The following is a 14,922-nucleotide window of genomic DNA, read 5'->3' as shown; positions in this document are numbered from 1 at the left end:
AACCCCATTGTCTTATGCTTGAGAATCACTCTGTTCCACAACACAATGCACTTTAGAAAATGGACAAGTTACACTTAAATTCTACCTTAGAACTGGGCAGTTGGTAAAAGCCTTTTGTCTGTAAGACACTCTGCATCTAAATTTTTAATATTTTTAGAGAAACTTGTCCTTGTATTTTTGACCAAGCACTTTCAAACGATAACAAAAGAGTAATCAAATATATTTTTTCACTTTATCTTAAAACTCCATGAAAAGATTTTAGTATGTACAACTGTTGCTTGTCTCTGAAATAATTTTTTGTTGAACTGGTGACAAAAATATGCATAGCATGAAAAAATATAACTTTCATAATTTTCTTACTTTTAATTTTGATACTCAGCAGTGCATAAGACTTTTAAAAATATCTAGACAGAAGCTCAACCATCCTTGAAATATGTGAACTAATTTGAGTTTAGCAGTATGCATTTCTTTCCATTCCCTGATAATCATAACCACTGCTTCATGTATCATAAATTAAAGCATGTCTTGAGCATGTTTGTTCTTTCTGCTTTAAATAAATCATAGCAGCTTGATATTTTTAGCTGATTATAGTTAACACACCTAGATCACACCTGTAATATATCTAATTATATATGTAACATAGTTCCTAGATAAAATAATTCTGAAGAACCTTTCATAAACCCAGTCTTGTATATTAATATATATCACTTTTACATTCTGTTTATATTTTTCAGGTTGATTTGATGAAAACTCCATCATAAATATAAGTGAAGTAAGTAAAGCCCTGGCTGGGTGGCTGAGCTGGTTGGAGCATCTTCACATACACCAAAAGGTTGCATGTTCAATCCCCAGTCAGGGCACATAGCTACGTTGCAGTTGCGATCCCCAGGTGGGGTGCTTACAGGAGGTAGTCAATCCATATTTCTCTCTCATATCAATGTTTCTCTCTCTTTCTCTTTCTCTTTATCTCCCTTCCTCTCTCTCTACAATCAATAAACATATCATTGGGTGAGGATTTAAAAATAGCAATAAATAAATAAATAAATAAAGTATCTGAACAATTTCTTTGCTTTAACTTCTTTTGCTTTGCTTTAAATTTGTGAGGGGGCAAAACACTGATTTGAAAAATTACACCACCCCTATGTTCATTGCAGCATTATTTACAATAGCAAAGTCTGGAAACAACCTGAATGCCCATCAATAGATAAGTAGGGAAAAAAAGCTGTATTATATGTATATACAATAGAATATTATTCTGCCATGTAAAAAGAATGAAATTTTACCATTTGCAACAGCATGGATGGGCCTAGAGATTATTATGCTCAGTGAAATAAATCACTCAGAGAAAGACAAACATCTTATGAATTCACTCATATGTGGAATCTAATGAAGAAACACATTCCCATTGTTGGGTTTGTGCATGAGTTTTTAGTCTATTGAGAATGTTATATCCATTGAGCTAAGTTATTTTTATTATAATAGCACCAAGTTTATGTTAAATATTACTGGAATATACTGTAATACTGAAATTATAGGCAAGATACCTTTGAGATTTTTTTTAAAAGCTATGCTAATATTGATACTGAAAATTCAATATATTGGGAAATTGAACTTAATCAGCACCATGAAGGCATTTCTATGGAAAGTAATTAGCCAGAAAAATAATTAGAATTTCTGGATGTTGAAATACTAAAAAATCTTAATTCATCTGGCCAAACATAGCAAAGTTACAAATAACAGTGGACAAAGGAGGAAAACATTATATTAGCTTAATAAAAAACTGTGATGATACATGTAAAAGGTTTTTTGATTGGCTGGGATGCTTGCTCCCCTCAGACTCCTCGTTTTCCTGTATTAGATGTTTTCTGTTCCTAATCGGTGTTATTGTTTAACACTGTTACTCCTGTTCCTAATGTGTAAATGTTATACTAGATGCAGAAAAACAACATGTAAGACAAGCAGCAAAAAGACTTGGATCATGGTAGCTCAAAAATTAGAAAAGATACAGGATATTTTTGAATGAGGACATTTAGGATCTGACTGCCTCCCATTACCTGTTTTTGAATAATAACAAGTTAACCTTAAATGCCATCTAAAATTATGGTCTTGCTCCATTCACAGCATCTGCCCTGTTTGGCAAGACAAACGCTGACTCTAGAGGCTTCCTAGGAATGAGACTTCCTAGCACCATGATTCCTCGTTTTCCAACCAAATGGTTGGTCATCAGTGCATCCTTTAGATTGATTTATGACCAAAAGGGGAACGTGTGGAAGAAAAGGGCCACGTATTAACCTGACAAGATCAGAGGAGGCCTGCAAAGCAGACTTTCAAACTCAGAAACCTAAAATAACACAAAGGATGATCTAAAATTCAAATTTATTAAGGCAGTTCATGGTGGGTAGTCATGTCCTTGGCCAGTATTTTTCTCTAACAGAGGTCAATCTTTACCTTAACTAAGCTTCTCTATTGTCTTTTTGCATCTATGATAACATACTTTAGGAATGGCAAGGTAATCTCCCTTTTTCCCAAACTCCTTGGGCACAAGGTGAGACTACAAATCCCCTCATTGTTATTGTTATGTTCATTGTTAACTATCCTTTACCCCCCTATGTAAAATAACTATGTATCTATCACATTACCTTTTATTCAGTCCCAGAGGTTCCCCTGCTTTGCTTTCTCCTGCCTCCCCTAACTTATCACCAGTGGACTTTGTGTAACCCCTTATGCCTCCGTTGATTCTAATGTATAAAATAAGGTACTAAACTGCCATTCTCCAGCATATTTCTCAATGTGTTGAGATGTTGCTTCTCAGCAGCCATCATCAGTTTGGCTCAAATAAACGTAAGAAATACTCGAAAGGGAGGAAAGAAGGAAGGAAGGGAGGAAGGAAGGAAGGAAATGAGGAAGGAAGGAAGGAAGAAGAGAAGAGAAGAGAAAAAAAGAAAAGAAAAGAAAAGAAAAAAGAAAAGTAAAAAGAAAAGAAAAGAAACAGGAAGGAAGGGAGGGAGAGAGAGAAGGAGGAAAGGAAGTAGGAGAGAGAAGGAAGGAAAGATAGGAAGAAGGAAGGGAGGAAGGGGAGAAGGAAGGGAAAAAACAACATTAAAACAGGAAAAAAGTTGTGAGGAGTCAATAGAGGGCAAAGTGAGAAAGCATTTCAAGCAGGAGGAGCAAATTTTACAGGTTTGGAGAGGCTGCACTACCACTTCCTTGACAAGCATGAGATATCACAGTGGAAAAGCAGGCAGGCTTGGAGGAAGTGCCTTTCTGTAATGCAAGGAGCTTCAAGTCCTCCATGAGGAACCACTGCTGAACTTACCATAGAAGACTACCACAGTCATATTTGTCTGGAATGCTTGGTCCTGTGAGACAAGTTAGAGACCTTTATAACCGAAATAAACATGTGTTTGTGAGAGTGGAAAAGAAACAATTGATTCAAGGGAGTTTTAAGGAATTAAAAAGGATGTGATTTAATTAATTTTTTAAAAAAATAAAATGTGAGGGAGATAGTAGAATTAAAATTACTCCAGAGTTTTGGCCCTATCTGGTTGTATGGCTTAGTTGAGGGAGGAAGGGAAAGCACACATTGTTTGACAGGAGATAATTAATCCTAAAACAAATACGAGCAGTGTGAAAAGCATGACATTTTGAGAGAAATGCAGGTTGTTTGACTTTTTGCACATGCATATGGGAAGGTGCCAAGTCATAAACTGGTGATGATGCAAAGCTTAATCATTAAGAACTTTGCAAGCCATGCTACAACAGTTCTATCTAATTTTGAAAGTCAGGGAGAATGAACAAAAATATTTAAGTATTGGAACACAAGGATCACATTTTGTATTTTAGAAAGATATCTTTGTGGTGGTTAAAAAGATGTAAAACGTAATGAAAGTAAGAAAGATATAAGAAGGATATTAGAATCCTAAAGACGAACAATGAAAAGAATCTGTTTCGAGAGAGTGATTCTGTCTATGTAGGAAAGGATATTTTTACTTAAAAAGTATTGGAAATATAACATTTACTTGATTTGGTTATTTGGGAAGTTGGTGAATGAAAACAGACATAAAAAGAAGCACTCAGGTCAGTGATTTCAACAATTTATTTCTTAGTGAGTTCAGTTCACATATAGCAAGTTCAGAATTGTTTCTGACCTATCTATATATGCTACCTTCATTCACTTGCTTATTTCCTTTCTTATTATTCAGGTTTCAAACCTAAACTGTTTGGTGAGGTACATGAGTTATTTCAAACCATTTTGTTTCCTATTTCTCAAGGTTAAATTTACTAAACTGTTTTATGATTAAAAACCCTGAAACTCATCATTCCCCAAAAGCACCTCTTTCCTTCAACCCCAGTATTTCCTTTGTCTAAACTGCCCTTTTACCTCACTTAATTTACTATCTGTAAGGTTATTACAGGTAAAAATGTTATGTAACTTTCTGACCTCCAATTTATCTGTGTACAAAATAAAGATGGCAATATTTGTCCTGCATACTTCACACATATAAAGACTATTTTAAAGCCTTTTTTTAGTTCCTTTTTTCCCCCTTTATTTCCCTCCGCCTTGTACCACCCTTTCCCTCAGGGTTCCCCCAACCCTTAGTTCGTGTCCATGGGTCGTACATATAAGTTCATCTCCATTTCCTATACTATTCTTAACCTCCTCCTGCCTATTTTGTACTATTTCTGCTGCTTATTCCCTGTACCTTTCCCCCCATTCTTCCTCCCCTTCTGTGACTCTGTTCCTGTTCTACTTGTTTGCTTCGTTGTTTTTGTTTTTTAGGTTCAGTTGTTTATAGTTCTGAGTTTGTTTTCATTTTACTGATCGTAGCTTTTGATCTTCTTTTTCTTAGATAAGTCCCTTTAACATTTCACATACTAAGGGCTTGGTGATGATGAACACCTTTAACTTTACCTTATCTGGGAGCACTTTATCTGCCCTTCCATTCTAAATGGTAGATTTGCTGGATAGAGTAATTTTGAATGTAGGTCCTTGTCTTTCATCACTTTGAATACTTCTTTCCAGCTCCTTCTTGCCTGCAAGTTTTCTTTTGAGAAATCAGCTTGTAGTCTTATGGGAAATCTGTGTAGGTAACTGTCTCATTTTCTCTTGCTGCCTTTGAGATTTTCTCCTTATCTTTAATCTTGGGTAATGTAATTATGATATGCTTTTGTTGGGAACCATCCTGCCTGGTTTCACTGACAGGTGAGAGGGCCCCAAGGCTGGAGGTAAGCAAGGAGGCCTTGGAAAAATAGGCCACTGAGGAGACAAAACCTGTTCCCCTGGCAGGGGTGCAGCCCCAGCCTCCCTCACCTCGCCCTGCTTGGCCCTGGAGAACGGCTGGTTAGTCAATGATGGGAAAGATCCCTGGATGGAAGGGACAACGTAAGATAGCCACAGCTGCGCGGGAGCCATCAGGGAAGGACTTGGGGGACATGGAAAAAGAGCAAAGACCCTCACCCTTTGGCTTTGTTATGGCCAGAGTCCTCATTCTATCTGAAAGAAGTCTCCTTGTCTCGGCTGCTCTACTCAGCTGCATGGCCAGTCAGTGAAACAATCTAAAGGAAGGTATAGCCTAGAACTGGATCAGGCAGTTCCCAGAGACAATTAGGCCTGGAAAAAGAAATGCATTAAATCTTATGAAACTTCTGTTGCTAAGAATGCCCTTGAGTTAATGAGTACTGATGTTGGGGACCACTGTGTGGCATTGGGAACTATAGCCCCACAAAAGAATATATTGTATCCACTGGAGCTTGCTCTGCCTCCCACTGCCCTAATAAGGAAAAACCAGGTGTCTTACCTCATGGCAAGGAGACAGATAATTTCTGAGCCCTGAAAACTGTGCCTTAATGAGTATCTGGTGCCGATTTTTTTGACAGACCTTCATTTAAGATAAACCTCTCTATTTCTTCAATTTATTATCTATAGTCTTTTGATGTAGATTGATAGGCTTTGTATGTATGCTGTATACCCCTGCTCATGTCATTCTCAGTAAAAAACACTTCAAGGAAAGGTCTCGGGGCATTCTTCACTAGAGGGAATCACCCGCCCCTTCTCCTGACAGGCAAATTCTGTCTCGTACAGTTTATTTCCCCCATTCGTGGCAACCCAGAGGGGCTCTCATCATGCTTTGGTGTGCGCTTCCTTGGATCAAACTTCTTTGGAACTCTCTGAGCTTCCTGGATCTCCTGGAAGTCTATTTCCTTGGCCAGATTTGAGAAGTTCTTCTTCATTATTTTTTCAAATAAGTTTTCAATTTCTTGCTCTTCCTCTTCTTCTGGCACCCCTAAGATGCGTATGTTGGGTCATTTAAAGTTGTCCCAGAGGTTCCTATGCCTCTCCTTATTTTTTTGAATTCTTGTTTCTTCATTCTGTTCTGGTTGAATGTTTATCTCTTCCTTCTGCTCCCAATCATTAATTTGAGTCCCAATTTCCTTCTCTTTATTGTTGGTTCCCTGTATATTTCTCTTTATTTCATTTTGCATAGCCTTCACTTTTTCCTCTATTTTGCAACCATACTCAACCATTTCTGCAAGCATCCTGATTACCAGTGTTTTGAACTCTGTATCTGATAGGTTGGCTCTCTGTTCATTGCTTACTTTTATTTTTGGAGTTTTGATTTCTTCTTTCAGTTGGGCCATATTTCTTTGTCTCAGTGTGTCTGTTACATTGGGAGGGGCAGAGCCTTAGATGTTCACCAGGGCAGGGCAACCCAGGTCGCTGGGTTGTAACACTGTATGTAGGGGAGGGGTCAGAGAGAGAATAATGCCACATGTTCAGCTCTCGGCTGGCTTTCAGTGACTTCTCCCACTACCCACAAGCAAATTGGGTCCTTCTGGTGCTGATTCCTGGGTGGGTGAGTTTATGTATATTCTAGGACCCTGTGGGTCTCTCCAATGGACTCTCCCATGAGTCTGGGAGTTTCTCCCGCTGTCATACCCACCACAGGTTTTTACCACCAGAGGTTTTGAAGCTTTCTTTTCCCACAGTGGAACCCTAGGTTGTGAGGTCCGTCTCACTCCCCAGCTGTTTCTCACAGTTTATCTGCACACAAATATGGAACTACCCAGTCCTCAAGCAGCCGCCTTGCCAAGCATCCTCTCTGCCCTAGCTGCCCATCTCCACCCCTTGTACCAGTCTGGATAAATGTTTCTTATTTAGTTCCTTCATTGTTGGACTTCTATACAGTTTTATTTGCTGGCAGTTTTGGTTATTTTTTGCTTTAAATTTGTTGTTGTCCTTCTTTTGGTTGTGCGAGGAGGCAAAGTGTATTTACTTACATCTCCATCTTTGCCAGAATTCTAAAGCATTTTTTAATTCATAGCAAAATTAAGGAGAAGGTACAAAGATTTCCTATATACCTCCTGCTCTCATATATGCAAAGCCTCCCCAATTACCAACAACTCCCACCTGAGTGGTATATTTGTTACATTTGATGAACCTACATTGGCACATCATTATCACCCAAAGTCCAAAATTTACCTCAGGGTTCACTCTTGGTATTCTACATTCTACAGGTTTAGACAAATGTATAACAACATATGTCCATCATTATATTAGACAGAATATTCTCACTGAGTAAAAGTCTAATCTGTTCTACCTATTTATAAATATGAACACCCTACCACCTCCAGCTCTGGCAACTACTGATCTTTTATTGCCTCCATAGTTTTTTCTTTTCTTGAGGGTCACATAGTTGGAATCATACAGTATATAATCTTTTCAGGTTGGCTTTTTTCATTTCATAATAATTATTTATGATTCCTCCATGTTATTTCCATGGTTTGGTAGTTATTCTCTTCTTAGCATTGTCTAGATGTACCACACTTTATTTATCCATTCATCTACTGAAAGATATCTTGATTTCAAGTTTTGGCAATTGTGAGTAAAGGTGCTATAAATATCTGGGTGCAAGTTATTGTGTGAACATAGTTTCAATTCATTTGGTTAAATACCAAGAAGTTTGATTGCTCTATCATATGGCAAGGGTATTTTTAGATTTATAAGAAAACTCTGAATGTCTTCCAAAGTGACTATACCATTTTGCATTCCCACAAGCTATACATGAGAGCTCTCGTTGCTCCATATCCTCACTAGCATTTGATGTCAGTGTTCTGGGTTTTTACTATTCAAATAGAGGCATAGTGGTATCTCATAGTTTTAATTTGAATTTCCCTGTTGATGTATGTTTATTTTTCACTACTATATCTTCTTTGATGAGGTGTCTGTAAAAGTTTTTAGCTCCTCTTTGTTAGTTCTTTCTTTTTTTTTAATTGTTGAGTTTTAAGAGTTCTTTGTATATTTTGGAGAACAGTCATTTGTCAGATATTTCCTCTGCAAATATTTTCTCCCAGGATATGGTTTGTCATCTCATTCTCCTGGTGTTGTCTTTAGCAGAACAAAATTTTTTACTTTTAATGAAGTCCAGCATATCAATTATCTCTTTCATAGATTATGTCTTTGTTGCTATATTTAAAAAATCATCACCCTACCCAAGGTCTTATAGGTTATCTCTTATGTAATCTATGAGTTTTAGAGTTTTGTGTTTTACATTATGTCTTTGATACAATTTGAGTTACTTTTTTGTGAAAAGTGGAAGATCTGTATTTAGATTAATTTTTTTTCAATATGGATGTCCAGTTGTTCTAGCACCATTTGTTTAAAAAACTAACTTTTTTTCTGTTTTATTGCTTTTGCTCCTTTGTTAAAGATCATTTCATTTTCTTGATTTTCTCTATTGGTTCCCTGTTTTCAATTTCATTAATTTCTGCTCTAATTCTTACTTCTTTTCTTTACTTTGGGTTTAATTTGTCTTTTCTCTTTCTAGTTTGATAAAGTGAAAAGTTAGGTAATTGATTTTATGTCTCTTTTTTTTTTTACTATATGTAATTAATCCTACAAATTTCTCTTTAAGCAATGTTATTACTGAACCCCGAACTTTTGATAAGTTGTGTTTTTATTTTCATTTAGTTCAAGATATTTCTTAAATTTTGTTTGAGGTTTCTTCTTTCATACATGTGTCATTTAGAAGGTGTTATTAAATACCCATGTATTTTGGGCTTTTTCAGTTATCTTTCTGTTATTGTTTTCCACTTTAGTTCCATTGTGTTCTGAGATCACATATTGTATGATTTTTCTCATTTTAAATCTTTTCAGTGTGTATTATGGCTCAGAATTTGGTCTATCTTGGTGAATGTTCTATTACATTGTGTTTTAAAACTTATGGATTTGGCTTCTTAAAACCTTTAAAACCTTACAATCTGCTAAAAATTCTTGTTTTATTATTTCTTCTTGTCAAAATCCAATTAAAATGTAAAAAAAAAAAAATAACAGGTGCTACCTGTTCCATGTTATATTTTATAACCCATGTATTTGAAATGAATCTCTACCATTTTAGTACTCCCATTTTTCCTAGTCCATCTAGTATAGTACTTGTTCTCTGTATTTATTAACCTGTTTGTATGTCTGCTACATACTGTTCTTTTTTACTCAACTACAAGTTGGATGAGGAGGTGCCATGCATGTTAATTTTCATCGCTCATAGTACTGGTACAGTGTTAGTGCTCTGAGCCTTAACTTGGATGTGCAAATATATCATCCCCATTTTATTTTAACAGTCTCCTGTTTTTGCTAACTTGAGATCTAGTTGTCATTCCAGACAGTTCGACTGTCAGGTTTGATTTTTGACATTTTTGTTCTTTGACTATAACCTTTTACTTTCCATACCTACCTAATTAACTTTTTCTTTTTCATCTTTCTTTTTTTCCTTTTCCAAATGGCTTGAACTTATTCCAGATATATCTGCATTTCTCCCTAGACTGTGCTTTCTGCTCATATATATCATTAGGAATTTGTTTGTTTTTTCCCACCCTAGAATATCCTGTCATTTTGACCTCCAGCTGTTTCTACCTTACTAACTCTTAGCTCTCAAAAACTTCAGTATATAGCCTTTTCTTCTTAATGTGCCATAATTCTCTGGAAAAAGGACAATTTGTTCAAAAGCTCTCCCAATACAGTTGGTGTCTGGGAATCAGGATTTTAGTTCCTAAGTACACTATCTTTCTACCCTCATGGTAGTCAGCATTGCAAATTCTTGTGCCCACCTATCAGTCATTTTAGTTATCTCTTTCTGACTGAAAAATCTTATTTCTTATAACATACCTTCCATGTTTATCTCTCTTTCCTAAATTCCTGAATCCTTCCATAACTGTGAGAGGATAGCTTTGACTTTCTACTCTTAAATATCTAGTCTCCACCCAGTAGATGCACCACATTGTGTGCCTTTAGTCTGTTTTCGTCATAACTTATGGGTTTTTGAAATATATATCTTCTCATTTTATCAATCGGAAAATCTTTCATCTGACCCTAAAAAATACTGGAATATGCTGTTTTAAAGGTTATTCCTTATTGTTTATTTTATTTTCCAGAGATATTCAAGTTCCTTGGGATTCTATCTTTTTCTGGCTATGGAAGATTCTAAAGTAGAATTGATAGTATTGTGTCCTTGAATAAATATGTCAAAAACTGGAGAAATGAAACCATTAGCAAATCTTTGACAACATAATTTTCTCCAGTTTGAAAAACCTATAATAATTGATCTAGAGTTGCCCATAGTAAGTGTGAGCTTTTACAGAGAGAATTATATATTTTAAGGGGTTCATGGAATTTCTTCCTTAGCACCACAGTACAATTGTGTTAAGAACAGGTGAAAAGGTGGGTATATATGAAGATTATTCTAGACAAAGGCAAACACATAACTCAGGGAGTAGCTAAATCAAGTAGGATCTTAATTTTATTTAGTTGGATTTTTTAAAATCATTGAATATTCTTGGTTTATATAGAACACATTTGTGTGTATGGGCCAGGATGGGGACATGTTGGCCTGTGAAAATGGAGGAAAGTCAATCAGTTCAGTCACTCTGGAGACAAATGTATAGAACCACATGTAAATATAGAGCAAAGGAATGGCAAGGGCAATGGCACATCAACACAGGAATGCTTCCTATTTTTGGTATTGAGTCTTCCCCTTAATCAGTAACCATGGCAATGATATGCCTTGAAATTTATATCTCTCTCCTTCCCCCTCATCATATTATAAATACAATACCCTTACAGATTGTTTCTTTCTTTACCATCAATATTCTTTATGTAACAAACTGTTTTTTCAATCCAATTAGCTCCAAAAACTATTGTGCCCAAAATCACCACTAAATTAATCACTGTTCCTCAGTATTTTTGGTATATCTTTTATGTAATTGATATGATCAATTTTTTTATTCTCTTTGCACTCCTGTTTGCAATATCATCTTTGATATTATAGTAGTATACTTAGTTATTCTGTTTACTTTTTTTCTATTTCATACTCACTGGTTCCGTTTCCTCCCCATACCCCCTAGTGTACATTCTTAAAAGTGCCATCCTTCAATGAACAACCATGAACTGAGTGTTTACAATGAGCCTGATTTTATTTGGGTTTATTATTAGAAACTCATTTGATAAGATACTTTGATTACTGAAAGCACAGTTCTCACAACTACACTCCTTACTTTCTTTCAAGTACTAAATTTCATCCAAAAGTGCTCAGTATGGCACCATCTCAATTGTCCTAACCCCAGGAGAAAAATGCTATGTGCTCCTGAAAGGACATTAGAAATTCTGCTGAAATTTCCTAAAAGTAATAGTGAAAATTAGCTCACTTTATTTTAAAACTATTTTCATAGTTTCTAATAAACGTGCAATCCATGATAGTGCTACTCAAAAAATAAATTCTTCCTCATTATAAGTCATAATATTCAACACTTTTGAACCGTAAAGCATGTTAAGCATTGAAAGGGCAGAGATAGTGTTTCCAAAACTCAATTATATATGATGCATATATTATATATATATAGTACTATACATATATTTGTTATACTTATTTATTCATCTATTGAAAATAAAGCTTAGAGATTAAAAGATCAACCAAAGTTCACATATCTCCACTTCCCATTATAATGCACTGACATGGCAATGTTATGACACCTCAGAATTAAAATTAGGTATATACTTATTAATTCAGGGCCATTACCATGAAATGTACGTAACTGTCTCATTATTGATAAAATATTGTGATGTTTTAATTTATCTATGCAATAGCATAGGATGGCAAAAAATTTTGTAGCAATTAAATAGAAGTATTACATCTCTGAAGTTAAAATTATGGACCTTGGCAAAACCAGCCAGCAAACTATATCTTAGTTTTTGAACTAATCTAAATAATCTTCTCTATATTTGTCATCATAGGCCATTTATTTATCTTTCCTTTTCTTTCCTATTTTTTAATCTTTGCCGCTTCCACTGCCTATGAGCTTCTTTAGGGAAGAAACAAAACACAACGGTTCCCAATTATAGACATTAAATCAATTTTTATTGGGTGAATGAGTGGACAATAAATTTGCTCTTGAATCTGAATTGCTGTGCTATCCACTCTAAATAGTACTATGTTTATAACAACTTATTACTGTAATATTTATTGTGTAATTAATTCAATTGCTATAAGCTGTTGATGTGTTAAACTGTCATAAAAATAGAACTGTGAGCAGCCATCTCGACTCACCCAAACAATATTTTTATTCTCTTAAATTGTTTTAGCTAAATACTTCTACATCATGAATCTATACAAAAGACTTCAAAATAAAAAGAAAACACAAATGTACACATTTTTAAAAATTAGCATGACTAGAAATAGTAAGAGAGTTTCTTAACATGAAAAAGGCAGGGCAGAGCAACAGGGAAAATTGTGGGACAACTGCAATTGAACCACAATTTAAAAAAAAGAAAAATAGAACTAAAAACCAAAAAAGAAATAATGAGAAACAGAAAAATTAAGTTTAGGATATATATTTGGATACAAAGTTATGTGAAAATAATATAATTAATACCCAAGGAGTTTAAATTATACATATAATTTAAATGATTTCAAAAATATACCCAAGACAAGGAAGGAATAAAGGAATTAGTGTTCTAGGTTTCTAGCATCTTCTGAAAAAAATTAAAAATTAATTTCATTAAATTCTAATAAATCATGTACACATACTCTTATGATCTGAATGTTGGTGTCCTCCCCACTCCCAATTCATCTGTAAAAATCTTAATACTTAATGTGATGGGATTAATAGGTGGGATTTGATAGATGCTTTAAGGCTGGATACCTCATGAAAGAGATTAGTGCCTTATCAAAGAGGCTCCAGAGAGATCCCAGCCCCTTTCACCAAGTGAGGACACAGAGAGAAGGGATCAGCTCCAAACCAGGAGAAGAGCCTTCATCAGAAGAACGCATGCATGATGATGTCTTGATCTTAGACTTCCAGCATTCAGAGCTGTGAGAAATAAATTTCTGTTGTTCATAAACCACCCATTCTGTGGTATTTTGTATTGAAGCCCAAAAGGATTAAGACATATGGTGTAATGTTTAGGCAATAATTAAAACATAATGTAAGATTCCATTGATATAATGTTCTTAAAATGACAAAATAATAGAGATGAAGAACAGATTAGTAGTTGTAAGAGATTAGAGACATAGTGGGGAAAGAGTGAAGCTGGCATGGTTATAGGGCAATTAGGGGATTCTCATGGTGAAGAAACTGTTCTATACATTGACTCTGTTGGTGAATACAGGAGCATGCACATGTGATAAAGTGTTATAGAATTAACCATAATCATACATGAAAGCTGAATGAATGGTGGATTTGATCAATATCAATTTCTAAAATGTGGTATTGTACTAAAATTCTGCAAGATGTTACCATTTGAGAAAATAGGTAATTGGTAAATGGAATCCCTTTTATTATTTTTTAACTTCATGATAAATTTGCAATTAACTCAAGATAAAATATTTAATGATAAAAGACAAAAAAATAGAGTTAAAAAGAATACAAATTTAAAAGATAGATATTATCCCAAATTTTTCAGTAATTACATTAAAAGTAAATAGACTTAATGATCCAAATAAAAGGCTAAGATTGTTACTTTGGTTTAAAAACAAAAGAAAAAGAAAAAAACCAAACATATACAGCTCAAAAGAGATATATTTCACAGATTAAGACTTAGAAAAGTTGAAAAATGAATAAAAAGAAGTACAATCAAATATTAACCAACACAGAGCTGGTATAATTATCCTATTATTAAAGTAAACATAGAAGCAAAAACATTTCCAGAGATGCAGAACATTTTATAATAAAAGGTTCATACTTTAGGAAGTTTCAAAAATCCCTAATCTGCTAGTACCGAATAACATGAAATTTAGTATATACAGCGTATATTGATACAACTGAAATAAAAAATACATAAAACCACTATCTGCGGGAGATTTGAATGGACTTTTCTTAATATCTAATATAATAGACAAAAACATCTTCAATGATACAGATCAGAACTCCTAGTGAACAAAAGTGACCTCTTGAAATATATAGGACACTACACTAAATAAATATTTTAAGTGCATATGAAACATTTGCCAAAATTATCTATATATTGGGTAAAATCAAGCCTCAAAAATATCAAAAGATTGAAATCATTCAGGGTAAAATTATACTAGAAAGCAACAACGAAAAAGATAATTAAGAAATTTTAAAATAACTTAGTATTTTGCAATACATTTTAAAATAGTCCATGGATCAAATAAGTAATAAAAATTAGAAAATATCAATAAACACATTTTTCTTTTTTATTGTATTTTTTCCATTACCATTTAGTCCCTTTGAAAAGACATGAATATCAATACTTGTGATCTTGCAATTCTGGCCAAGAAGGAGTAGCCACATTTTCCCCAGGTGTTTCCTAATACAACAAAAGAACATTGGACATAACCCAACAAACATAGGTATTCTCTGAAAGGTACAATGATAAAGCTGACTGCCAGGGACCTCAGGACCTGAAAATGACAA

The 14,922-nt window shown here is 34.5% G+C and overlaps 1 protein-coding gene across 1 annotated transcript in view; it reads right to left on the bottom strand.

Moving 5' to 3' along the window:
- The window catches only part of SNTG1 (syntrophin gamma 1), a 576,561-nt gene that overhangs the window by 200,835 nt on the left and 360,804 nt on the right, over positions 1-14,922 (bottom strand). The gene's annotated exons all lie outside the window — the stretch shown is intronic.

The sequence above is a fragment of the Pteronotus mesoamericanus genome, unplaced genomic scaffold, assembly GCF_021234165.1.
Source record: "Pteronotus mesoamericanus isolate MK-2021 breed Mesoamerican mustached bat unplaced genomic scaffold, CSHL_Meso_final scaffold_54, whole genome shotgun sequence".
Lineage (NCBI taxonomy): Eukaryota > Metazoa > Chordata > Mammalia > Chiroptera > Mormoopidae > Pteronotus > Pteronotus mesoamericanus.
Note: the sequence above shows the minus strand (reverse complement) of the source record. Positions and strands in the feature narration are given on the sequence as shown.